The sequence below is a fragment of the Dendrobates tinctorius genome, unplaced genomic scaffold (assembly GCF_039654945.1).
Source record: "Dendrobates tinctorius isolate UK_male_01 unplaced genomic scaffold, ASM3965494v1 ptg000125l, whole genome shotgun sequence".
Lineage (NCBI taxonomy): Eukaryota > Metazoa > Chordata > Amphibia > Anura > Dendrobatidae > Dendrobates > Dendrobates tinctorius.
In genome coordinates, this window is record NW_027361793.1 from 16,528,206 (window position 1) to 16,555,714 (window position 27,509).

The following is a 27,509-nucleotide window of genomic DNA, read 5'->3' on the forward strand; positions in this document are numbered from 1 at the left end:
CCTGGCAAGTTACCCATTGATTTGGACATGGGAGTCTTAACACCTGAGACAACATCACCAGATGCAGACTGGGATACAGAGCGGCAGCAACAATACCGCAAACTGCAAGAATGTGTGGAGAAAAGTTTGTCCCAAGCAAGATAGAAGCAGGAAAGAAATTATAATCAACATGCCCCTGCAGTTCCCTTGACACCAGGAGAACAAGTACTCAAAAGAAAGAGACGTGTTCACAAACTAGATGACCAGTGGGAAGCAGAGCCATACACTGTAATACCTTCAGACTTTAATAACACCAAGGTATGCCTCATCAGCAAAGATGGAGGAGAAACCTTAGAAGCAGTCTCAAGTGATCATCTAAAGGTGTGCCCTGATCAATTGAAGGACAAGAAATAAGTCCAAGACACTCCACGGCCCATAGTAGAGGTGGAAGAAAAGATCCATACTATACTTGGAGAATTTCCTCAGACATGGACACAAGTAAATCAGGCAATCGTAGTACCAGTCCAACCTTTCATCAGCCTACTGCACCAGATGAAGTAGAAACTATAAATGAAATGGTTCCAGTGACAGATACCACATTTGCAGTGGAATGCGGAAGTCTATCCCCTGCTAACAGTGAAACTGTCAAACTCATGGTGAGTCTAGGAGTCAAGAGAAGGCAGTCCAGAATACCTATCTTACAAAAGTCTACTTATAGCGCAGTGACTAGTGCACCCACAGTAGAGAGCAGAGAACAGGTCAGGTCATCAGAAATACCTATACTGCATAGATCCACTCGTAGTACTAGAGGTCAGATTCCTGTCCGTTACAGAGATAACGTAATGTTAATAAAGTAATAAGAATGTATAGTTGTAACCGTTAAGCATGAGAGCCTACAGAGACTTACTGTATGAACCTTTTTAAGTATTTGTAATACCCAGTTAAAGGACAATTGGGCCACAGGACTATGTGTGGTCGAACTTTTATTTCTAAACAGTTACTCCAACTTGGCCTAGAAAATAAGCCACCGGCGTGACCGAAAAACAGGCCCATCTACAGAGTGCCCTGTAGCCACGCCCAGGGACGACACATAAAGTGGGTTAAGGCGGTTCCCACCAACCAAACTCCAGGTACAAGCACAATGACGATTCCTGGATAGCAGCTTAAGGACTGGTCGCAGCAGTAACTGTGCTATTGTTTCTTTTTCTTGTCTGGTTTTGATAATTTTTACATTTTTAAGACCTTGTAGATTTTCATTAATTGTTGTTAACAATTCTTGTTACATTTCCTCAGTACAGGAGTACTGAACTTAACTGGAGGGGAATGTGACACCCCAGAGTCCAGTTGTCACAGTGACATTGCCTCCCTCTAAGAGGTGAAGTCATGCTTGGAGGCAGAAGGGGGACCCCCATGCCAGGTAACATAGATTAAATCACAATTCCTGCTGCAGGTCAGAAAAGGAAGCTGTCTTATAAATTCTTGCCAGCAGAGGGGGTTGGTGAGTCAGCTAGAAGTGAGCTGAGGGAGTTGTCATGGAAACGAGAGCAGCTGTGAGCTGAGAAAAAATGACAAGACAGTTAAATGTGAGGTAAAAAGATCTTTTTGGAAGATCCTGTCAGTTCAAGATGGGGAGCTGATCTGTGAGGAGCTGGTGAGGGGGAACTGATCTGTGAAGAGGGAAAGGACATGAGCAGAGACAGAGAGGCTCTGGGGAAGCTAAAAACTGCATGTAGCAGACCGAGTGAAGCGCTAATAGAGAGAAAGAGGACGCCAGAGTCCAAGGCTGACAGGAGCTGTACGCCCTGATAGCCAAATCTGAAAGTACAGGGGATTGTAAATTCCTGTGCGACTTGAACACCTGAGGGCACGGCAGCAGATGAGCCGGGGGCTGACGGTGAAAAGGACGGTACCCATGGAATAGGCTCATGCTGACAGCCGTACAGGTTAGTCAAATCATCACGCAATTGAGGGTCTCAGCTTAGTTACAAACAGCAGAGACCCACACACAAAGTGCAGAAGGAAGGTCCTAAACCCCCACCTGGCAGGGTGGATCCCCTGAATGCCTCCAGGCGAGCCGGACTCAAGCCATCACCTGTATGTGGTACTCCGGATTGCAACCAATTGCCAGTAAAAGGTAAAGAAACTGCACCTCTCTGTGTCCTCCTCTCATTTCTCTGCAACCCAACATTCACAGCCATCTTAACTACTGATCAAACATCTTTGCCCTGGGACTATTGCTCTACCTGTGGAGAGCTATTTTCACTTCAGCTGCGACACACCAACAGTCTCAGGGGAACAACACCGCAACGCTGGTCACCTCTGACCAGAATACCACAGGTGGCGTCACGTATTTAATCATCTATAAACTTTAACTTCATTTTTACCACATCTAACAACATCACAAAACAACTTTTCCCCCTTCCCCTATATTATTTAATGGATGCCCCAGGGCCACGGACCGGGTCACCGCTGCCGTGACACCGTAATCCATTGAAGTCGACGGGCCCGGTACCGAGTGCCCCATGGCCCTGCGCCGCAAGCTGCGCGCCTGGGCGCTCCACATGTACTGTAATGCCCTGATATGGAAAGATGAACCACCAGGTTTATGCTGTGCAAATGGTAAGGTAAAATTGCTTTCTCTCTTCTCACCACCAGATACACTGAAATCTCTGATGACAGGCACCACTGCAGTATCAAACCATTTCTTGGAAAACATCAGGAAGTACAACTGCTTCCAACTGACATTTGGTGCAAAAAGAGAAGTTTTTTCAACTGGATTTATGCCCACGTTCAAAGTTCAAGGACAGATTTACCACTCAGTTGTCTCACTGCTTCCATTACAAAGAAAAGAACCTCAATATCTTCAACTCTACTTCATGGGAAATGTAGATGTGGCGCTCCTGAGTCTCAGTCGCCACAGAGGTACTGCACCTCCTCCTGAGGTGTGGTGCCCCACCATTCAAGTAAGTTGGAGGCTCCTGACCACACTCCAACACTCGCACCCCACACAACACGGTAGTTCAGCAAAGCCACAGTGAGGCTCCTTGCTTAGAGAGTAGCAGAGCTTGGAACACGAAACGTGCTGGGAGGTGGGTGGAGTTTAGAATACATAAAAGAGCGGGAAGCTTTAGGATTACAGGTCAGTCTGAGAGGAAGCCACTCAGAGAGGAGTGAGGAAAGAAGATCCCTGGAAGAGGGATGGAGGAAGGAGGTGCTGCAGCAGATCTCAGTGACCTGGGTCTGCTGGCACGGGAAAGGAAAGAAGGAGAAAGATATTGAACTGAAACCTGATCTTCCATAAGAGAGAGAGATTAGAATGGAACAAAGGAGTAAAAGGGAACAGAGAGGACGTGGGTTAGAGGAAGAACCCTGCCTAGAAGTTCTAAGCGCAAGGCTGGGGCCCGGTCCCCGAGGTTGTATGGACACTAATGGTTCTGCAGCAGACACCGGTGGAGTAGTGGGCTGTAAATGCACTACTCCCATCTAAGACTTGGGGGCACAACAGCAACTTGAATAGTGAGCCGGGACTCAGGAGTAGAGAGTCCCCGAAGCAGGCTACAGCTGTCTGCCGTACAAGTAGAGTTCTTGGGAACATCTGTCAGGAGGCACTCCAGTGTAACTCAGTACTGGGAGTACTTCACACTTAAAGGCGCTATAGAGGAGACGTTCAGAAAGGCACATGTTGGCGGAGCGTTGGAAGGGAGCATTCCATCTTGCCTGGAGGTTGACTGAGTCCCTCACCCGGAGGACACGGCACGGAGGCAGGCACCTGTGTGTACGACAGACTGTGAGTAAAACTTTGGAACTGCAAGCCCTGGTGTCCTCCATTCATTATTGCGCCAACGCATCCAACCCCGCTACATCTGGGTACCAGCTTCTACACCGCTTGTGCCTCTCCTCTTCCACCACATCTACACTGCCCTGGGGCTACAGCTCCACCTGTGGGGAGCTTCACCATCTTGGCTGCAACACACCACCAGCCCCAGAGGATCTGCATGCAGCGTCACCTAACATCTCACTTGCCGAACACCGCAGGTGGCGTCACGAACTATTCATTCAAACCATTACATTCCCCCATTGCTTGGGCGCCCAGGGCCACGGACCGCGTCCCCGCTGCTGTGACACATCCCGCTGATACCGGCCCTGTACCGAGTACCCCATGGCCCTGGGAGGGCGACCCATAGAAGCAGAGGCTCAGCAGAGATGCTCTTTAATTTCAAACACTCGCCTTAATATTGTCACTAACTTGCAGTAGTTCCTTCACTTAACCAATCCATGTGTTCAACTTTTCAAGACTGCATTTGAATGCATGCTAAGTGATGATTCCAAAGTTGTAATCAGAGCTGACAAAACACCACGAGGTGAGCATCAGCAGAATTTCAATGCCCCCACTTTTGATGAGGTAGCTATTTTGATTGTGGGTAATGAGTTTCACAGCAATGACATTGTGCTTCAGGAAAGGAACAATGGTTTGCAACAGGTGGCAGAAACTCACAGGTCCCATGATACACTGCAATATCCAATTATCTTTTGGCAGGGACAGGATGGCTATGACTTTGAAATACCTCAGACAAATCGTGCAACAGGCAACCCTTCAGGGAAAAAGTGTCGGCCATGGACTTCTATGCCTATAGGATCATGACAAGAGTTGGTGAGGAAAATCACATCCTCAAATGCAGACATCTCTTCCACCAATTCATCGTTAACATGTATGCAAAAATTGAGAGTGAACGTCTTCTGTATATCCGACTAAATCAAAAGAAGCTCAGAGCCGAGGAATACATTCACCTTAAACATGCTGCGGCAAATAATATTTGTTATAACTAACTACACAGTTAGTTACTATGCCCAGGCAATGCCGGGCTCTTCAGCTAGTTTCATAATAAACCTAATTTGCTATGGGGAAGGTTAAATAATTTACAAATATTCATTGCAACTGTACCATAGCCCTACTGATTATTACCTACAATCCATTTTTAGGCTGAGTTTCAGTCATTTTCAAGATTTTTATTTACACCACTATGTGGTAAGTGACTGAACTTTATTGCGCCCCTAATGCAAATCTTCAATGTATAACTTATATCCAGTGCAAGAAAAAAAGTCTTCAGTGTCTTTATGTGACTTGTGACAGTGTGGATTGTGCACACAGTCACAATTCCCGAATTCACTGGACAGGTGGACAGTCACATTGTTAGGAATCTGGTTTCTACCATGCCTATGCAGGAATCCAGATTCTCACATCTATCTCCAGAGGCTAAGTCCTCCAATGCGGACGGCCACCGTGGTTATATGCAGACCACGAAGTCTCTGGCCGGATCGTATTGGTGGCTGCACAGGGCTCGGGACGTGAAAAAATTCACTCGGGCATGCACCTTATGTGCTCGGGACAGTCTTCCCGAACGGAGTGTGGCGACGGCCATCGACACACGGCGGCGTTCTCCTAAAACTCCCGCTCCCATTATCTCACGGGTATCCCTCCTGACACCTGACGACCTGACCTCCGCTGATACCATCCGTATGTCCCGGTTTTCAGTTTCACCAACCAGGACATCAGGCTCGCTTTTGGGCGAGTCTGAGGTCTGTGCCCCTGTCGGGCACAGGCTGGTGGACTGGTTGATTGGAGGGTTCAGGGAGTAGGGGGCCCCAGGAGGGGGGGTAATGTTAGGAATCTGGTTTCTACCATGCCTATGCAGGAATCCAGATTCTCACATCTATCTCCAGAGGCTAAGTCCTTTGTTCCATCTTCTGAGCATGCTCACGGGACGAGCTCTCATTGGAGTTCGGGAGTCAGGTGCTCAGGTCCCGCTCCGGATCCTATTGGCTACTTTTGGAGACCTGGAGAATTCCGGAAGGTCCCGTACGCTATAAAAAGTGCGCATGGCCGTTCCGCCATGCACTAGTATTTTCATACTGCTGCTGTGTGTATGGTGATGGATGCTTGGACTGGTGACTGACTTATTAAGAAACCCCTTCCCTCTGATAATACGTCTGTGTGAGTGTGTGGGATTCAGCCAGTAGCAGCACTAGCACCAGCGCGCTCAAGGTCCATCTGTCTCAGCAGCTAGCATCCTGCATCATGCTTGCGACTTAGCGGTGCCTTCCTTGCGGCTTAGTTCACGCCGCGCTGCGGTAGCAGTCCTGCCGGGCGTTCGCAGTTGCGATGCCACGCAACTTATTTCACGGTAGGTCTAGATGGAGTAGTCCTGACATCTAAGGCTACTCCTGTGACCTTTAAAACCGTGTCTGCTTCGCTGGGGTCTGTGACCTAGAACTGACTCAGCGGTTATGTATGCTTTATGCTCGCAGCTCTGTGAACATAACAGAGCTTGCTTTAGTGCACTGGGTGCAGTTAAACCCTGTGCACATTTCCGCCATAGTGCTCTGCCTCTCTTAGCAGCGGTTTTTCCATCCACCGCACGGTGGATCCCGAGTGGCGAAGACACTTTATTTATTTTTTATTTAGTGTCTTCCGCCACTCCTAACACACATGACCACATGTATGTGATTTGGATATTTGTGGTCCCGTGCCAGTTAATGTCACTTGGCTACTTTTAATAGAAGAGAATTCAAAGTAGTGCAGGAGGTTAGTTGGAGCATTACCACAAGTATCCAAGTCACATATATGTGGTCTGATGGCAGCTCACCTGCACGGGAAATATAGGGGAATTGTGAAAGTGTGCGGATTACATATTGTCACTATTCGGCAGTCTGCAATTACAAGAGTGACCGCACACTTCTGTCCTTACACCACACAAACCCTATACTATTCATCCTGATAACATCTCATAGAGGTACAGTAAATAATTCTAAGAAAATTAGACATACATTAAGAAACAGCGTTTTCATTCCACGTACTCAACGTAGAGCTCACTGATCCAGTAATGACCTATGTGCCTATGCACATGAGCAAATTTTCATAGAGCCCAATGGTCGGTGTGACAAATGATAGCAGAATGCACTAGTCTGGTCCACTTTACAGACCAATCTCGTGTGTGTCAGACAGATCCAGCTCTAGTCCACTATGCAAAACAGCCCACAGAGCTGCACATGGAACCGAACACTTCTTCTGACCCGACTTTTAGCATGGTGGTGTAGTGGATTTGCAAGTAAATCTCTATAGTAACGGGAGCCTGGTCCCCCACTGGTCTTTGCGTCCTGGCCTCCAGGGATGACATCTCATTACTACTGAAGTCTGGGACCATAGGACACTTTTTTTTTCATAAGCTTGAAAACAGTGTTCTCTATTTATTCTGGGATTGTGGATTTTGCTGTGGTTACATGAAAAATAGTTTACAAAATTCCCAAAAAAAGGAGTTTGCACATAGAAATACCTACGTATTTCTCTGCAGGGTGTGGATGAAATTTGGTAAAATTTCCTCTTCTTTGGTAGAGGTTTTCCCCTACTGGATAACCTAAGTTTGTTCAATTCAGGAGTCAAATAAAATAAAAACAGTGTATAGCACCCTCCGGCAGCAGCGCCATTCCAGCAATGTGAGCACAGCTGTTTTAGGACTGTGATGTGACATTGTTGTGTCGCATGCCGGCTGCAGTCACTGAGTGGCCACTGTGGCTGCAGCTTTCTCTATTTCATTAAAGCAGACGTCCGCCTGATAGAACATGGATGTGATGCTGCTAAACGGCCACAGCTGGCATCTGACACAAGTCAGGTCACCCTCCGGGAACTGCGATGTTGACATTCCTGGCATGGCGCCGCTGCAGGAGGGGAGGTCACACTGCTTTCAGACCTGAATTGATGAAGCAGGGATTGTCTGGCAGTGGTCAACCCCATAAAAGTTGGGCAGAGCAATTTAATAAATTGTTGTAGCAAAGGGGTCTAAAGTAAATAAAATTAATGTACTTCAAGTAAGAAAATCAATGTTTGATTAGCCTGTCTGTATAGCAAATTCTTCTCTAGTTATTATTTTACATATATAGGGAAACACCTATGATAATGGAATGGTGTTATCAGGACACTGCTGAGATTTAACCACCAGCTTTGATGGTGGGCCTTTAAAGTCCCCAGCCCGCAATAATGTCATTTGGCATTGCTGCTTTAAAGTTGAGGGAGCCTATCAGTGAGCACACAATAGGAATAACAGCTACTAAAAGAAGCCAGAACCATTGGCTCCTGATCACGTGATCATTGCAATAGCCAATTATTGTTGTCAATTTAGTGTAATAGTTCTGTCATGTTACTGTCAGCAGCAAATCACATGTTTACATATTTGTAGCAAATCCTAAACTTGCATATTGATGACATTTTCACATAGCACACGTCAACATGACCCTTTTCCATGTTTTCATCCCTGTATTATGTTCTGCTACAGGTCTAAAGTTCTCTCTCAGAAAGAAATAAAATGCTTCTAAATTGCCATTTTCATAATGCTGTTTAGGTAAATGTCTTTGTTCAGAAGGAGGCCACAAAATACCCCAGACGTTAGCTAATCCGTGGCTGTCACATAAGGGCAGATGTGTTTCTGTCTTTTGAAACTCATTAGCACAGAGCTGGCATCTGTGAAGGACCATTGGTTTCTCCCATAGGACTATTGACTCTTCCTAGGGAAAATCGGCAAGTAGTGAGAGTTTATTGCCTTTCCTCCTACCTGGATAGAATTATTTCAGGGAGTATTGATTATAGGTTCTATCTTTGTCAAGAAAGTAATAATAATCATACATTTTATTTCTATAGCGCCAACATATTCCACAGCACTTTACGTTTCAGAGGGGACTTGTACAGACAATACTGATTAAGCATAACAATAATCACATAGATCATAACAAACACCAAGAGGAATGAGGGCCCTGCTCGCAAGCTTACAGTCTATGAGGAAAGAGGTAGACACGAAAGGTGGGTGGTAACAATTGCCCTGATTGTATGGACCAGCCATAATGTTAAGTGTGTAACAGTACAGACACAGAGGGCTAATGGATGCATAAAGCATGTGGGAACATCATGCGGGGAACCTGGTTATGGTAAAACTTTTGACTGTACCACACAGGGATAGTTAGGCTGTGTTGAGATGGTAGGCCAGTCTGAATAAATGCGGTTTCAGGGCACACTTAAAATTGTAGGGATTGGGGACTAATCGTATTGACCTGGGAAGTGCATTCCAAAGAATTGGTGCAGCACGTGTAAAGTCTTGGAGACGGCAGTTGAAGGTTCTGATTATTGAGGATGCTAACCTCAGGTCATCAGCAGAATGGAGGGCACGGGTAGTGTGGTAGACTGAAACAAGGGAGGAGATGTAGGGTGGTGCTGAGCCATGGAGGGCTTTATGGGTGAGGGTAATAAGTTTATACTGAATTCTGGAGTGGATGGGTAGCCAGTGTAATGACTGGCACAAGGTAGAGGCATCGGTGTAGCGATTGGCGAGGAATATGATCCTGGCTGCAGCATTCAAGACAGATTGGAGGGGGGAGGGTTTGGTAAGAGGGAGACCGATTAGTAGAAAGTTACAATAGTCCAGACGAGAATGAGTAAGAGAAACAGTAAGAGTTTTTGTGGAATCAAAAGTAAGAAAAGGTCGAATTCTAGAAATGTTCTTGAGGTGCAGATAACAAGAGCGAGCCAGTGATCGGAAGTGGGGGGCGAATGAAAGTTCGGAGTCAAGTCTGACCCCAAGACAGCGGGCATGTTGCTGGGGAGTAATAGTGGAACCACACACAGAAATGCCAATGTCGGGTATAGGTACATTAGTAGAGGGAGAAAACACAAGGAGTTCAGTCTTTAACAGGTTCAGTTTCAGATATAGTGAGGACATGATGCTCGACACAGCGTTTAGACAATTGCCGGTGTTTTCTAAAAAGTATTATGGTGATCTTAAAAATGTGAATTATTACTTTGGGTCAAGATCAGTTATTAAATAGCATGGTATAAGTGTTAGTGTTTTATATTAATTTGGGGTAAATATTTAAAAGCGTAATCGGCTATGCCACAAATGAGGAAAGGTACAAGAAACCCCACAATAACAGCAAAGCCTATTACTATCCAATGTAATCAAAATTATGTTTCAATTATAAAATATCTATATCAAACAGTTCATACAACCAAAATATTAATCGTGGCTATTATCTTACATACTGCACTGCTTCATGCAATGTTAGTTTGGGCTTGTATTTTCATTGTCATTGATGAGTTCCTTTGCATACATCATGTAGATCAAGGGTCCCCAACCTTCCCATTGATATAGACTTTAATACTAGTATTGATATAAATATCTCAAGCTTAACCAAAACCAAACACCTTTCATTTTATTTATAATTAAAGTAAATAATTAAGAAACTTTAATTATAACTCCACTTAATTGATTTATAACTAAAATATTTATAATTAAAGAAACTAGTAAAAAACTAACAAACTAGACTGAATACGAGGGATATTGCTAATTTGGATTGAACAGGATTGAACATGATTACATGATTATACCACTGTAAATGTTGTTCAGGTAAGTTATTTTCAGGAAGGTCCTCAGTGATTATCAATTGATTAATTTCTATTGTATCAATTGTGCACAGGAAATTAAGTAACTGATGTGCTAAAATCTCAATAAAATACTTTAGTTTAAGCATTAAGCAAGAAGCGTTTAAGCCATTATAATGCTTTTTTGTATCTTCATCCTATTCTATTAGAAAGAAACCAAACAGGATATTCATGAAATATTCTTTAAATTATAGAGGGTACTTGGACAGACAATATAAGACATTACACCATAACAATAATCACAGATCAAAACAGATACCAAGAGAAATGAGGGCAATGCTCGCAAGCTTACAATGTATGAGGATACTGTTTTGTACCAGACAAAATAAGCTAAAAGTACCTTACCATCTTTCTGTTCTGTATTCTCCATACAATTTTTGTACATGGCCCTACAATATTGTATACCCTCTGTCACCACCAGAAACTTTATAATGATCCATTTTACTTTACAAGAGTCATTTTTTAGTGTTAACATAATGTTTATTATTAACTAATTTTTAACTATTAGGTGTTTATTATATAAATTAAGTGCAAATATCACAAATATATTATCTTTCGTGCAACTGTTGTGCAACTTTTCCTGCTTTGTAATCAATCAGATTGCAAACTTGTCTATGTGATAAGGCTGTGAGAATTGTTGCTTTGAGATATATATATATATATATATATATATATATATATATATATATATATGTATATATACTGCTCAAAAAAATAAAGGGAACACAAACAGCCTGTTGCAAATGGAATAGTGTTCCCTTCATTTTTTTGAGCAGTATATATATAAAGCTCTATGAATTACATAGTATGTTGTAGAAAAGTAGAACTTTAGTATAGTGTTTGTCTTTATTTACTTTGAGATGTCATCCATATTTAAGGCATCAGGATGTTATAAAAATATAAAACCTGGTCTGTATAAATCAATCAGTCACAGACACATAAATCTAAACTTATCTATTGTTATACAAGAAAATGAAATTGTGTAATCTCTGCCTGTAAGTGGTAATGGTAGAGAAACAGATATTTTTCATAGAGATTATGAACTTACTACAGGTTGTCATTCATGTTTCTTCTATAAAACAGGCAAGATATAATATAGATACGATAGACAGATGATAGACAGATGATAGATGGATAGATACTGTAGATATAGAGAAAGATGGATAGACAGATGGATAGATGGATAGATATAGAGATAGATAGATAGATAGATAGATAGATAGATAGATAGATATAGAGATGGATAGATGTGAATAGATAGATAGATAGATAGATAGATAGATAGACAGACGTGAATAGATAGATGGATAGATATAGAGATAGATAGATGATAGATGGATATAGAGATGGATAGATGTGAATAGATAGATGGATAGACAGATGATAGATGGATGATCGATATTTGATAGAGATATAAATGTATAATTGCTATACATACTATACTTGTCTCCTGTGTAGCTGTAAGCTTTCTTTCTGTAGGAAGCATTCGTGTCCATAGTGCTGAATCTCTCTACCTACTTTTTAGCGTTTTGTTGTTCAGTCCATATGCTGTTAGTTTACCATTGTAGTTTTTACTTACTGCACTTTCTGTGTCTCTCCTCTAGATATTTATCATCATGAACTCTCTGGCTGTCCATTCTCCTGACTTGTAAAGGATCAGTCTACTAGTTTCTCCCCACTTCCATCCATGTGCCCCACATGCTTTGTGCATACCTGTACAGTCAGTACTAGCTCTATACCCATTTATCCCTCTCTACTTCTACTCTCCATTCATCTCTGTTCAGGCCTTTCTGCACTCTCTACAAGTTCTAACATTTCAGGTCGTTCCTTCTGGGATGGTACATTGCCCCATGAGTTATAACTGCTGCTTGTATTTGCTTTTCACCTCTTTCCCCTGTGTTATCTCTTCTAATTCTCCCCAGTCTTCTCTCCTGTTATAATGCAGTCATAAATGATAATCTTGTCACCTCTTTCCTTTTGTACAATATTCCAGTCTCTTTCTGCAGATGTTATATTGATCCCTGAGTTAGTTTTTTTGCACATGTTCTAAGACTTCGCAGTCTTCCCTTCTGTCGAGTTGTAATGCAGAGAGTTCTACATGATGGTGCTAAAGACTTCTTAACTCTTTCCTCTGGGCAAGTTGCAATACTTCACACAGTCCTCTCTTCTTTAGATGTTCTAATCCACCCTAAGTAATACCTGATATCTAGAGTGGCTTCTTACCTCCTTCTCCTCAGTCCAGCCCCGATATTGTCTCTGCTCGATGCCCCTTCACCCTCGGTGTTCTCTCCTCTGTCCCTGCACTGACAGTGATCAGTAGATTGGCTTCTTACCTTTTCAGCCTTTGTCAGGTGGTTAACCCTAAGGTGACACTTGTCAGCCTGCCCCTGGTCACAGTCTGCTCCACAACTCACCAGGCTTTTAAGAAGGAGGAGTGACCGGGACTTCCGTGCCTGTACGTCAAAGCTCAGCGGAGGACCGGCCACCCATTCGGCGATGTCAGCGAGCTCTCAGTGAAGAGATTTTTCCTTTCCTACTTGCTTAATACCAGGTAATCCTCTATTAGCTCAGGACAATATGGAATTGCCTCTGGTCTTTCGCAAATAGCTTCATTTAGCTGTAATATGTGATTGAGGTTTCAGCTGGGTCAGATCGTTAACTGCACCCTTGTGTCAAACTTTCGTCATCAGGTGCAATTTGCATGTTGTTTTCATCTGTCCAATCCACCAGGAAGGCTTACATTCTAAAAGCACCAGAAGCAAATGAAGAGATAAGTAATCTACACACAGGCAGCAGAGACAAGACGATACAATGGCTCACACAGCAATCCTTTACCGCTCACTCGAATCACTACCAATAGTTATGGCATAGCACAGAGTTAATATAGATTTTAATTTCTACCATTTAAAGCAATATGAAAATTTATTATTATCTTAAAGGGTGGTCCAGCGCCTAAATGTTTTTTTTTTAAAATATGTATCTTTATAATCTAGTCACTTTTGTCATTTGCTTTCTTTTACAAGTCCCTACACTTTTCCCTATGTAGCTAATCCCTAAATGTGTTTTTTACAGTACTTCCTGTGTGATGTTTCACTTGAGAGGAGTAATAAATGTAACAGGAGGCTGGGGCTGCACACACTTCTCTGCAGTGTATCTATTTCATCCCTTGGAACATAACCTCACAGGGGGCAGCAGTGAAGATACTACAGTTTCTTCCATCACCGCCCTCTGAACACATCCTTGAACCATAATCAAAGCAATAGAATCCTTTTGAGATGTGAGTGTACTGCCTCCTACTGACGATTCATTTGAGGGTGGTGCTAGAACTCTGGGGCACACTAGGATCACTCACTGCTTCTATTTCCACCCCCTATCGATGTCTTCTCTCACATTTAGAAGCTATGGTGGCAGCGGAGATAGAAGTGCCCTTGCTGCACTCACCTCTTCCACAGTGTCCATCACTCAAGATCCAGGACAGCTTCAGAGTGCAGCCATGCAAGAAGTGAGTGACTGCAGAGCTGCCCTCTGATGGACACTGCGGGTCGGGAGTACTTGTTTGAGACTCTTCTCAAACAAAACGTCACAGGAAGTACAGTAATAAAAACACTTTTAGGGATTAGCAAGATAGGGAGAAGTGTAGGAAAGGGTATAATAAATCTAATTACAAAAGTGGTTAGGATCTAAAGATTGATAGTTAAAAAATATGTTTTAGGTGCTGGGCTACCCCTTTAACTTATGTGCATCACCAGGGCCGGACTGGGACTAAAATTCAGCCCTGGCATTTGAAGTTACATAGGCCCACTAGTCACATGGTGACTATATAATATCTTTGTACACTTGTAGGTTACAAGAAGTGAGAGGAGATTAACACGACTATATAACATGTAGTCAGAGCTGTGCCCAGTATTTCAGCTCAGTCCTATTTATTGCTTTTAGGTACAGTACTCCTCCCAAATCTCTGTCCCCTTTTGTACGCACGGTAACAGAATTCCTGGCAGAACTGCTCTCTATTGGGCAACCAGACCCCCTGGTCATAGCCGCCCCTATCATACCTCCCAACTTTTGAAGAAGGGAAAGATGGACAAAGACTGCGGCGCGCATAGCGCGCCGCTGCAAATTTTGCCCACGCCCAGCCACACCCATTTCACAACTAGTCACACCCATGTACACACCTAATCGCACCCATTTAGCACTGCTGATCACACTGACTGGTACTGAGGGCACAGTGGCTGGCATTATGGGCACACTGACTGGCACTAAGGAAGAGAGAAAACAGAGAGAGAGAGAAAAAAGAAAACCGAGAGAGAAAGGGGAAAGAAAGAAAGAACAGTGAGAGATAGAGAAAGAACAGAGAGAGACAGAGAAAGAACAGAGAGAGAAAGAAAGAGGGGAAAGAAAGAAAGAACAGTAAGAGACAAAGAAAGAACAGTGAGAGACAGAGAAAGAACAGAGAGAGAAAGAAAGAGGGGAAAGAAAGAAAGAACAGAGAGAGACAGAGAAAGAACAGAGAGAGAAAGAAAGAAGTAAAGAAAAGAAAGAAAGAACAGAGAGAAAGAGAGGAAAGAAAAAGAAAGAAAGAGGGGAAGAAAGAACAGAGAGAAAAAAGAAAGATTAGAGAGAGAAAGAAAGAACAGAGAGAGAAAGAAAGAACAGAGAGAGAAAGAAAATGAGGGAAAGACAGAACAGAGAATGAAAGAACAGAGAAAGAAAGAAAAAGAGAGAAAGAAATAAAGAAAGATTCTACAAAGATACTATAGCAGCCCGGCTCCCATTGTAGTGCCCACCTGAGCTTCCCGATGCAGGACATATCATGATCCGCTCACATGGCCGGCATCCCCGATTCCAAGGCGATCCTGCTGTCTGCGCTGTCGGAGGAGGACACGGTGATGGATCTGAAGCATTCCTGGTTCCGTCACAATCTCCTCAAGAAATTCTCATTTCCGGTCAGCTTCCAGCACATCACTTCAGGTGGAACGTCATGTGTGTGTTTTAAAATGCTCCTTGGGGCTCCGCCGTGTACTCCTGTGTCCGTGGGAAAAGCCCGCTTTGTATGCTTTGTACACACTTGGCTCCTCTCCGTACATCCCGTACACATATGGCTCCACTCCATACACACGGCTCCACTCCGTCCACCTCGTACACGCGTGGCTCCTCTCCGTACACCTCGTACACGCGCGGCTCCGCTCCGTACACCTCGTACACGCGCGGCTCCGCTCCGTACACCTCGTACACGCGCGGCTCCGCTCCGTACACCTCGTACACGCGCGGCTCCTCTCCGTACACCTCGTACACACGGATCCTCTCCGTACACCTCGTACACACGGCTCCTCTCCGTACACCTCGTACACACGGCTCCTCTCCGTACACCTCATACACACGGCTCCTCTCCGTACACCTCGTACACACACACGGCTCCGCTCCGTACATCTCGTACACACGGCTCCTCTCTGTACACCTCGTACACGCGCGGCTCCTCTCCGTACACCTCGTACACGCGCGACTCCTCTCCGTACACCTCGTACACGCGCGGCTCCTCTCCGTACACCTCGTACACGCGCGGCTCCTCTCCGTACACGCGCGGCTCCTCTCCGTGCACCTCGTACACGCGCGGCTCCGCTCCGTACACCTCGTACACACGGCTCCTCTCCGTACACCTCGTACACACGGCTCCTCTCCGTACACCTCGTACACGTGCGGCTCCTCTCCGTACACCTCGTACACACACGGCTCCGCTCCGTACATGCGTGGCTCTGCTCCGTACACCTCATACACACGGCTCCGCTCCGTACACCTCATACACACAGCTCCGCTCCGTACACCTCATACACACGGCTCCACCTCGTACACACACACACGGCTCCGCTCCGTACACCTCATACACACGGCTCCTCTAAGTACACCTCGTACACACACGGCTCCACCTCGTACACACACACGGCTCCTCTCCGTACATCTCGTACACACGGCTCCTCTCCGTACACCTCGTACACGCGCGGCTCCTCTCCGTACACCTCGTACACACGGCTCCTCTCTGTACACCTCGTACACACACGGCTCCGCTCCGTACATCTTGTACACACGGCTCCTCTCCGTACACCTCGTACACACGGCTCTGCTCCGTACACCTCGTACACTCACGGCTCCGCTCCGTACACCTCGTACACTCACGGCTCCGCTCCGTACACCTCGTATACTCACGGCTCCGCTCCGTACACCTCGTACACACGGCTCCGCTCCGTACACCTCGTACACACACGGCTCCGCTCCGTACACCTCGTACACACGGGGCTCTGCTCCGTACACCTCGTACACTCACGGCTCCGCTCCGTACACCTCGTACACACAGGGCTCCGCTCCGTACACCTCGTACACTCACGGCTCCGCTCCGTACACCTCGTACACACGGCTCCGCTCCGTACACCTCGTACACACACGGCTCCGCTCCGTACACCTCGTACACACAGGGCTCCGCTCCATACACCTCGTACACTCACGGCTCCGCTCCGTACACCTCGTACACACGGCTCCGCTCCGTACACCTCGTACACACACGGCTCCGCTCCGTACACCTCGTACACACAGGGCTCCGCTCCGTACACCTCGTACACTCACGGCTCCGCTCCGTACACCTCGTACACTCACGGCTCCGCTCCGTACACCTCGTACACTCACGGCTCCGCTCCGTACACCTCGTACACTCACGGCTCCGCTCCGTACACCTCGTACACTCACGGCTCCGCTCCGTACACCTCGTACACTCACGGCTCCGCTCCGTACACCTCGTACACTCACGGCTCCGCTCCGTACACCTCGTACACACAGGGCTCCGCTCCGTACACCTCGTACACTCACGGCTCTGCTCCGTACACCTCATACACTCACGGCTCAGCTCCGTACACCTCGTACACACGGCTCCGCTCCGTACACCTCGTACACACGGCTCCGCTCCGTACACCTCGTACACACACGGCTCCGCTCCGTACACCTCGTACACACAGGGCTCCGCTCCGTACACCTCGTACACTCACAGCTCCGCTCCGTACACCTCGTACACACAGGGCTCCGCTCCGTACACCTCGTACACTCACGGCTCCGCTCCGTACACCTCGTACACACGGCTCCGCTCCGTACACCTCGTACACACACAGCTCCGCTCCGTACACCGTACACACAGGGCTCCGCTCCATACACCTCGTACACTCACGGCTCCGCTCCGTACACCTCGTACACTCACGGCTCCGCTCCGTACACCTCGTACACTCACGGCTCCGCTCCGTACACCTCGTACACTCACGGCTCCGCTCCGTACACCTCGTACACTCACGGCTCCGCTCCGTACACCTCGTACACTCACGGCTCCGCTCCGTACACCTCGTACACACAGGGCTCCGCTCCGTACACCTCGTACACTCACGGCTCTGCTCCGTACACCTCATACACTCACGGCTCAGCTCCGTACACCTCGTACACACGGCTCCGCTCCGTACACCTCGTACACACGGCTCCGCTCCGTACACCTCGTACACACACGGCTCCGCTCCGTACACCTCGTACACTCACAGCTCCGCTCCGTACACCTCGTACACACAGGGCTCCGCTCCGTACACCTCGTACACTCACGGCTCCGCTCCGTACACCTCGTACACACGGCTCCGCTCCGTACACCTCGTACACACACAGCTCCGCTCCGTACACCGTACACACAGGGCTCCGCTCCATACACCTCGTACACTCACGGCTCCGCTCCGTACACCTCGTACACTCACGGCTCCGCTCCGTACACCTCGTACACTCACGGCTCCGCTCAGTACACCTCGTACACACACGGTTCCGCTCCGTACACCTCGTACACACACGGTTCCGCTCCGTACACCTCGTACACACACAGCTCTGCTACATCCACACTGTAAATCCTGACCCCACACATACATACCTCAACCAGTACCATGACAACAGCAAAGCGGAGTCTTGCAGACGGTAGAGGCAAGTCTGAGCGCACAGGACCTGTGATGAGGTCACAGGAGGGGCGGAGTCAGGGGTGACATGATCGGGGGTCTGGACAAAGGCTCCTGCTGATCATGTGACCCCCTGACTCCTCCCCTCCTGTGACCTCATCACAGGTCCTGCGAACAGAGCGAGCAGGCAAGCGAGTGCGACGCTGTGAGTGGCTGCGGAGGGGAGGGGGTCTCATGCTAAGGCGAGGATGGGGTGCGTGGGGGGAGGCGTGGCGGCTTATCTCCCTGCAGTGCGGGAGGAACTTGAAACTATCACCGCCGGGCCAGCGGCAGGAGCAACAGTGGCCGCAGCAGCTGGCAAGCGGCCACCCGCGGCCCACGTGACAGCGGCCCAGCGGGAAAATGCCCGGTTGGTTATATTGCCAATCCGGGCCTGTGCATCACAGAATTTCCTACTGTCTACAGATGTGTCACTAACTAGGGTAATATCTAGTAAATGGCTGAAGAGCCCGGCGTTGCCTGGGCATAGTAACAAACTGTGGTTAATTATAACAAATTATAATGATTACATTGCACATAAAAGCATTTCACATCATATATTCAACACTACAAATTTGCAACACAAATTAACTAAACATTTACCTAAGTATTGAGGGTATGTGCACACTTTGCGGTTTTTGCTGAGTTTCCGCAGCGGTTTTGGCTCTGCGGGTCGGCAGCAGATTCTGCTCCATTGTACAGTACCTTTATTTCCTATGGAAATAAAAAAAAGCTGTGCACATGCTGCGTTTTTTTCCGCGCGGTTTTGCTGCGGTTTTCAAAACGCAGCATGTCAATTGTTTGGTGCAGAAACGCTGCAGTTTTACACCTCATCCATTATGAGGTGTAAAACCACAGGGCAAAACCGCAGGCAAAACCGCAGATAAAAGTCCTGCAGATTTACCTGCGGTTTTCTCTACAAAATCCGCTCACCAAAAAAACTACGTGTGCACTTACCCTAATAGTATCTTATTTTCAACTCATTCAAGAGCCTTTTGATAAACAACATTTTTGGTTTTTCCTTTCGGTGCAAAGATGAACAGATTTTTGGCAGTTCCAACTCAAGAACAGGCCACGTAAAGTTGACCATGAGAAAAGCATGGAGATTACAAATCGATCCCTACTACTTTCAAGGACTGTCCCTGAGCCTTGTTAATGGACATTGCAAATGCCAGTCGAAGTGGAAGTGGAGGCATTTAAAATCAAAAGGCAAATCAGATGGAATGAGTGGAATTCTTGGAATGAAAATGTCCTCTCCTTTGGCACATCCTGTTGCTGAGCTGTGTATCTAATCCTCTCCTATGCGATACTGTCTGCGGAGCTGTGTATCTAATCCTATCGTGTATGCTACTCTCTGCTGAGCCGTGTATCTAAACCTATCCTGTGTGATACTGACTGCTGAGCAGTATATCTAATCTTATCCTGTGTGATACTGACTGCTGAGCCACATATCTAATCCTCTCCAGTGTGATACTGTCTGCTGAGCTGTGTATCTAATCCTATCCTGTGTGATACTGTCTGCTGAGCCGTGTATCTAATCCTCTCCTGTGTGTTATTGTCTGCTGAGCGGTGTATCTAATCCTATCCTGTGTGATACTGACTGCTGAGCTGCGTATCTAATCCTATCCTATCCTGTGTGATACTGTGTGCTGACCCATGTATCTAATCCTATCCTGTGTGATTCTGACTGCTGAGCCATCTATCTAATCCTATCCTGTGTGATACTGTCTGCTGAGCTGTGTATCTAATCCCATCATGTGTGATACTGACTGCTGAGCTGCGTATCTGATCCTATCATCCTATCCTGTGTGATACTGTGTGCTGAGCCATGTATCTAATCCTATCTTGTGTGATACTGTCTGCTGAGCTGTGTATCTAATCCTATGCTGTGTGTTACTGTCTGCTGAGCCGTGTATCTAATCCTATCCTGTGAGATACTGACTGCTGAGCCATGTATCTAATCCTATCATGTGTGTTACTGTCTGCTGAGCTGTGTATCTAATCCTATCCTGTGTGATACTGTGTGCTGAGCCATGTATCTAATCCTATCCTGTGTGTTACTGTCTGCTGAGCCATGTAGCTAATCCTATCCTGTGTGATACTGACTATAGAGCCGTGTATCTAAACCTATTCTGTGTGATATTGTCTGCTGAGCCATGTAGCTAATCCTATCCTGTGTGATACTGACTGCTGAGCCATGTATCTAATCCTATCCTGTGTGATACTGTCTGCTGAGCCGTGTATCTAATCCTATCCTGTGTAATACTGACTGCTGAGCTGTGTATCTAATCCTGTCCTGTGTGATACTGTCTGCTGAGCCATGATTCTAATCCTCTCCTGTGTGTTATTGTCTGCTGAGCCGTGTATCTAATCCTATCCTGTGTGATACTGACTGCTGAGCAGTGTAGCTAATCCTATCCTGTGTAATACTGACTGCTGAGCTGTGTATCTAACCCTATCCTGTGTGTTATTGTCTGCTGAGCCATGTATCTGTCAACTCTTACGGAATTAATTTTTGGACTTTCTGTGCGCTACTCGACAAAATACACGATTCCAATCAGGATTAAATATTATTTATCACCAACGCATTTCGAATTGAACACCACTTCTTCCTCATGGGATGACAAATATGTGCAGACGGCGTAATTACAGTACTATATACACTCAAACTTTAATTTTTTTATTTTTTTAATTTTTTTTTTAAGTTTGAGTGTATATAGTCCTGAGATTACGCCGTCTGCACATATTTGTCATCCCCTGAGGAAGAAGTGGTGTTCACTTCGAAACGCATTGGGATAAATAATCTTTAATCCTGATTGGAATCGTGTAATTTGTCGAGCAGCACACAGAAAGTCCAAAAATTAATTCCGTAAGAGTTGATATAATAATAATAATAAATTTTATTTTTATAGCGCCGACATATTCCGCAGCACTTTACATTTCAGAGGGGATTTGTACAGACAATAGACATTACAGCATAACAATAATCACATACAGTAGATTATAACAAATACCAAGAGGAAAGAGGGCCCTGCTCGCAAGCTTACAGTCTATGAGTAAAGAGGGAGACACGAAAGGTGGGTGGTAACAGTTACCCTGATTGTATGGACCAGTCATAATGTTAAGTGTGTAACAGTACAGACACAGAGGGCTAATGGAGGCATAAAGCATGTGGGAACATGATGCGGGGAACATGGTTATGGTAAAACTTTTGGCTCTGCCACACAGGGATAGATTAGGTTAATGTGTTGGGGTGGTAGGCCAGTCTGAATAAATGCGTTTTCAGGACACGCTTAAAATTGTGGGGATTGGGGACTAATCGTATTGACCTGGGAAGTGCATTCCAAAGAATTGGCGCGGCACGTGTAAATATATATAGTAGTTGATAGTTGATATAGCAGCGGTTACTTGTATGACCATTGGACGTGCAGCAGCTGACACTGATCATATATGCTCGATCTCTCCTATAATAGGTGAGTGTATTTCTTTTATTATTTCAATACTAATGTGGATAAGACCCTATTGCGCTTTTCTGTTCGATTGGTGTATTATATTGAGCCATGTATCTAATCCTATCTAGTGATGAGCGAACGTGCTCGCCACTACTCGTTACTCGCCCGAGTATTACGGTACTCGGCGAGCACCGAGCATTTCCAGGATTACTCGGCGGGAACTCGCGTCTCCACCCAGCTTTTCTGGTGGACTTTACAGACCCAATCACGATGCAGGGATTGTCTGCCAGGCAATGAAATGCTGCAGCCATCTTTGTTGTGGTCTTGCAGTGATTGGCTGGCCACACAGCATCATCAGGTGTATAAGAGACCGGACACCGCCTTGCTCGGCGCATTCAGCTCCGGATTTAGATAGGGTCCCTACACTATCTAAATCCCTAGAACTGCTGCTGAGATAGGGTCAGATTTGGGGATTTATTAGTCAGTGTGGGGTCTACCTTCGTAAACTACTCAAATCTAGCTAAACCAATAGTCCTTCTGAGGACTAATTCTGGAGTATATGGGTATGTGCATATGTTACGAATTCGTCTGCTGATTTTTCTGCTCGGAATCTGCAGATTCCGCAGGTCAAAATGTCTGCGTTTTACCTGAGGATTTACTGCGGATTTAGCCTGCGTTTTTGCACCTGTGGATTCCTCTAATGGAATAGGTGTAAAATCGCTGCGGAATCCGCACAAAGAATTGACATGCTGTGGAAAATAAACCGCTGGGTTTCCGCGTAGAATTTTCCACAGCATGTGCAGAGCGGTTTTTGTTTTCCATAGGATAACATGGTACTGTACATCCCTTGGAAAACTGCTGCGGATCCGCAGATGAATCCGCAACATGTCCACATACCCTATAGGTTCCAGTGTTAGGTAGGCAGGGTAGTGTACGTCGCTGTATACATATCAGTGCAAGGCCTGCAGGCACTGTATGTGTGTATATACATTTCATTGCATACATCAAGAGGGTCCATTACCTTCGTGGGTTCTGGTGCTGCTGCTGCTACCTGTAGGATATATTGACCGTATATACCTAGCCCCAGGTGTAATTGGCTTAGAAAATTTTTTTGGCCAGGGTTAAAAGAGCTTTTTTTTATTGCAAAGCAATCCAGAGCCCTTTTTTTTCCATTTGCTTTTTAACAGTGCACAATACAGCCAGATCCTTTTCCTAGCACAGCGTGAAAATCCAGCAATTTTAAAGGGGTCCCAAAAATCCCTTTTGAGTGCGCAGAGAAATATTTATTATTTATGTGGTATGGTTGAGTAGATTTTTTTTTTTGAGTATCTTACACAATTTCTTGACACTATTTTGCTAACCCCCCCCCCCCCCCCAAAAAAAAAGTCCACATATTTTACAGTGTGGTATATCTGTGACACACCTCCTCTATCTGTCTGCTAAAAATTTTGGTCTTTTTAGCCCTAAAAATTCAGGTTCAGCACTATTTAGCCCAAAAAAAATACAGGCCACACATTTGTCGGTGTGGTATCTCCGTGACAGCTCATATCTGTTTGTGCTCAATGTTTGGCCAGTTTAGGCCGGTTTTCTTTTTTTGTCCTGGGTGTCACCATACTTATATACCACACTATTTAGCCAAAAGATAAAAAAAATGCAGGCCACACATTTTTCGGTGTGGTATCTCCATACCAGCTCATATCTGTGTCTGCTCAAAGTTTCGCCAGTTTTGGCCAGCTTTCTTTTTTTGTCCTGGGTCTCACTGTACTTTCATACAGCACTATTTAGCCAAAAAATAAAAAAAATACAGGCCACACATTTTTGTTGTGGTATCTCTGTGCCGGCTCATATCTGTGTGTGCTCAAAGTTTGGCCAGTTTAGGCCGATATTCTTTTTTTTTTTCCTGGGTGTCACTGTACTTACATACAGCACTATTTAGCCAAAAAATAAAAAAAAATACAGGCCACACATTTGTCGTAGTGGTATCTCCCTAACAAGCCTCATTTATCAGTGCCAAAAATTTGGCCAGTTTAGGCCGGTTTTCTTTTTTTGTCCTGGGTCTCAGTGTACTTACATACAGCACTATTTAGCAAAAAAGTAAAAAAAATATAGGCCATACATTTTTTGGTGTGGTATCTGCGTGCTTGCTCATATCTGTGTGTGCTCAAAGTTTGGCCGGTTTTCTATTTTGTCCTGGGTGTCATTGTACTTATATACAGCACTATTTAGCAATAAATAAAAAAACACAGGCCACACATTTTTCGGTGTGGTATCTCCATGCCAACTCATATCTGCGTGTGCTCAAAGTTTGGCCAGTTTAGGAAGGTTTTCTTTTTTTGTCCTGGGTCTCACTGTACTTACATACAGCACTATTTAGCAAAAAAATACAGGCCACACATTTGTCATAGTGGTATCTCCGTTTCAGCTCATATCTGTGTGTGCTCAAACTTCGACCAGTTTAGGCCTGTTTTCTTTTTTGTCCTGGGTGTCACTGTACTTATATACAGCACTATTTAGCCAAAAAATAAAAAAATACAGGCCACACATCTTTTGGTGTGGTATCTCCGTGCCGGCTCATATCTGTGTGTGCTCAAAGTTTGGCCAGTTTAAGCCGGTTTTCTTTTTTTTTTCCTGGGTGTCACAGTACTTACATACAGCACTATTTAGCCAAAAAAAAAAAAAAAATACAGGCCACACATTTGTTGTAGTGGTATCTACCTAACCAGCCTCATTTATCAGTGCCAAAAATTTGGCCATTTTAGGCCTACACATTTTTTTTGCAGTCTGTTATCGTACTTATTGACACAAATTTGATTATTCAAAACACATTTTTACCTACAGTCCTTATAGGTAAAAGTGTGGTTTTCCAGCACATGTATCACATACAAGTTGCCTCCCAAATCAGCTGTTTGTAGTGAAGGTGTATAATATTCCAGTCCATTTACGATGAGCAAGGTGTGTGGCAAGGGATGGGGAAGTGGACGTGATGCTGATGGTGCAGGCCAAGGCCGTGGGCAAGCTGAAATTGGGCCACCAAAACACCCACATCTTCCCGCTGGACCTAAGTGTCCAAAGTGCTAGAGAACCACGGCAAGACATCACTATTGAAGCCCGAGCAGTGTGAAAAGGCTTATGTTTGGATAGTGGATGATACTTCTAGTTACTTATCCATCACCACCAGCATCCTGTCTTTCACACGGTCAAGTCATAGTAGCTGTAAATCTGGACCACATATTCCTTACCCTGATCCTCCTTCCTCCCACCATGCTGAGTGCCCTGAGACAACTGATCCCACAGTCGGACACTCCGAAGATCTGCTCAGTTTTCCATTTGGAGATTCATGCCTCTCGCTCGGTCCACTTGAAGCTGGGCAAGATTATATTCCATGTAATGATGCACAAATATTTGAGCAGCCATGGTCACAAGAGATGGATGATGATGAGACACAATTGTTGGAAAAAAGGAAAAAGTGGCCGACAGCAACTTCTAGATCCAGGAGAGGCACGTTCAAAGTCCAAAGACCCAGTTGGACATCACGAAAATCCAAAAAATTGAAGAAGAACAGCATCTCATCCGGGTGAAAGATATGTAAACGTTTATTGCGCCATGACAAATTATGACGTTTCGACCATCATGCATGCTTGAAAAAGACCATGTGATGGTCGAAACGTCGTATCTGCTGTTCTTCAATTTTTTGAACAATTGTTGGAAAGTCAGGAGGAGGACCAGGGTGAGGAAGTGGAAGATGAGGTAGTGGATGATCTAGTGGGTCGCCCTCCCAGGGCTGTGGGGTACTCGGTACCAGGCCAGTGTCAGGGGGATGTGTCACAGCGACGGTGACCCGGTCCGTGGCCCTGGGCGCCCAAGTAATGGTGGAATGTGATGTAGTTTAAGTGGAATGGAATAGTTTGTGATGCCACCTGTGGTGTTCGGCAAGGGAGGTGTTAAGCTGATGCTGAAGACAGATCCTCTGGGACAGATGGTAGGATGCAGCAGTGATGGTATAGCCCTCCACAGGCAGGGCTGATGTCCCAGGGCAGCGTAGTTGTAATGGTTGTGGAAAGGTGCAGGCAGTGTAAAGGATGGTACCCAGATGTAGTGGTGCTGAGCAGGTTGGCGCAAGAATGAATGGAGGACACCGAGGCTTGCAGTTCCAAAGCTTTACTCACAGTCTGCGGTACACAAGGGTGCTTGCCTCCGGGCCGTGTCCTCCGGGTCAGAGACTCAGCCAACCTCCAGGCCAGATGGAAAGCTCCTCTCCAACACTCCGCCAACATGTACCTTTCCTGAACGACTCCTATATTGCGCCTTAAGGTGTGAAGAGCTCCAGTACCATGGTACTCTGAAGTTCCTCCTGTCAGATGTTCCTAACAACTCTACTCATATGGCAGACAGCTGTAGCCTCTCTCGGGGACCCCTTTCTCGGGAGTCCTGGCTCTCTATTCAATTGCTGTTTTGCCCCAAGTAGTAGTAGTAGTGCATTTACAGCCAACTACTCCACCGGTGTCTGCTGTAGAACCATAAGTGTCCATACAACCTCGGGGACTGGGCCCTGGCCATGCGCTGAGGACCTATGGGCAGGGTTCCTCTTCCAACCCACGTCTCCTCTCTGTTCTCCTACTCCTTCGTTCCGTACTGATCCTTCTCTCTCTTATGGAAGCTTAGGTTGCAGTTCTACTTCTTTCTCCTTCTGTTCCTTTCCCGTGCCAGCTGGCTCAGATCACTGAGGCAGCTGCAGCACTCCTTCTTCCATCCCTTCTTCCATGGATCCCCACTCCTCCCGAGTGGCTTCTTTCCTCACTGACCTTCTGTCAGACTCCACTCCAGACTGATCTCTCATCCTACACTCTCCCACTCTTTTATGTATTTAAACTCCACCCACCTCCCAACACATCCAGTGTTCCATGCAGGGAACCACCAGAGGTGCTCTGCTACTCTCTAAGCACTGAGCCGCAATGTGGTTGTGTAGAACTACCCTGTTGTGTGGGGTGCGAGTGTTGGAGCGTGGAAAGGAGTTCCCACCTTACCTGGATGGTGGGGCACTACACCTTAGGAGAAGGTGCAGTACCTTTGTGGCGACTGAGCCTCAGGGGCGCCACACTAGTAACAGACCCAACCTGACAGGAGGACATGCACAGCGAGAACAGCAGCACACAGGGGGAGGTAGGCATCGCACCACTTCAGGCAGGAAGAAGCAGTGTGGTGGCAGCAGACAGAAGGAGTGCAACCGTTACCCGTAAAACCAACCTGACGGAAGTTGCTAGTCCAAATGTTAGGTCTTCCCAAGTCAGGTTATTTTTTAAAGACTCTGCAGATGATCCCAAACAGGCCATTTGCAACACCTGTCATGCCAGCATCAGCAGGGGTAGTAAAACTAACAGCCTTGCCACCACCAGCATGATCAGGCACATGGCAGCAAAGCACCCCCAACCCCATGCTGCAGGAACAGTGTCTGCGGGTGACACCACAGCTTCTTTCAGTGTTGTGCATGCAAGCCAATCCCCTGTCCATGGTGCATGCGAAGATGCCTCCAGCCCTGCCATTGCCCACAGTCATATAGCACCATCATCAAGCACATCCACGACCTTATACCAGCGCAGCCTTCAG

General features: G+C 46.1%; 1 protein-coding gene across 6 annotated transcripts in view; it reads right to left on the minus strand.

Moving 5' to 3' along the window:
* FAM237A (family with sequence similarity 237 member A) overlaps positions 1-13,137 on the minus strand; it is a 144,342-nt gene extending 131,205 nt beyond the window's left edge. The window contains exons 1-2 of one of the 6 annotated variants that reach the window (XM_073541931.1): positions 12,874-13,137; positions 12,683-12,762 (exon numbers count right to left, since the gene is read on the minus strand). The gene's annotated coding sequence lies outside the window, so the exon portion shown is untranslated. Of the gene's footprint in view, positions 1-12,682; positions 12,763-12,792 lie in introns of all 6 variants that reach the window. The other 5 variants (XM_073541928.1, XM_073541932.1, XM_073541930.1 and 2 more) reach the window with 5 other exon arrangements.
* Between the last annotated feature and the right edge of the window lie 14,372 nt (positions 13,138-27,509).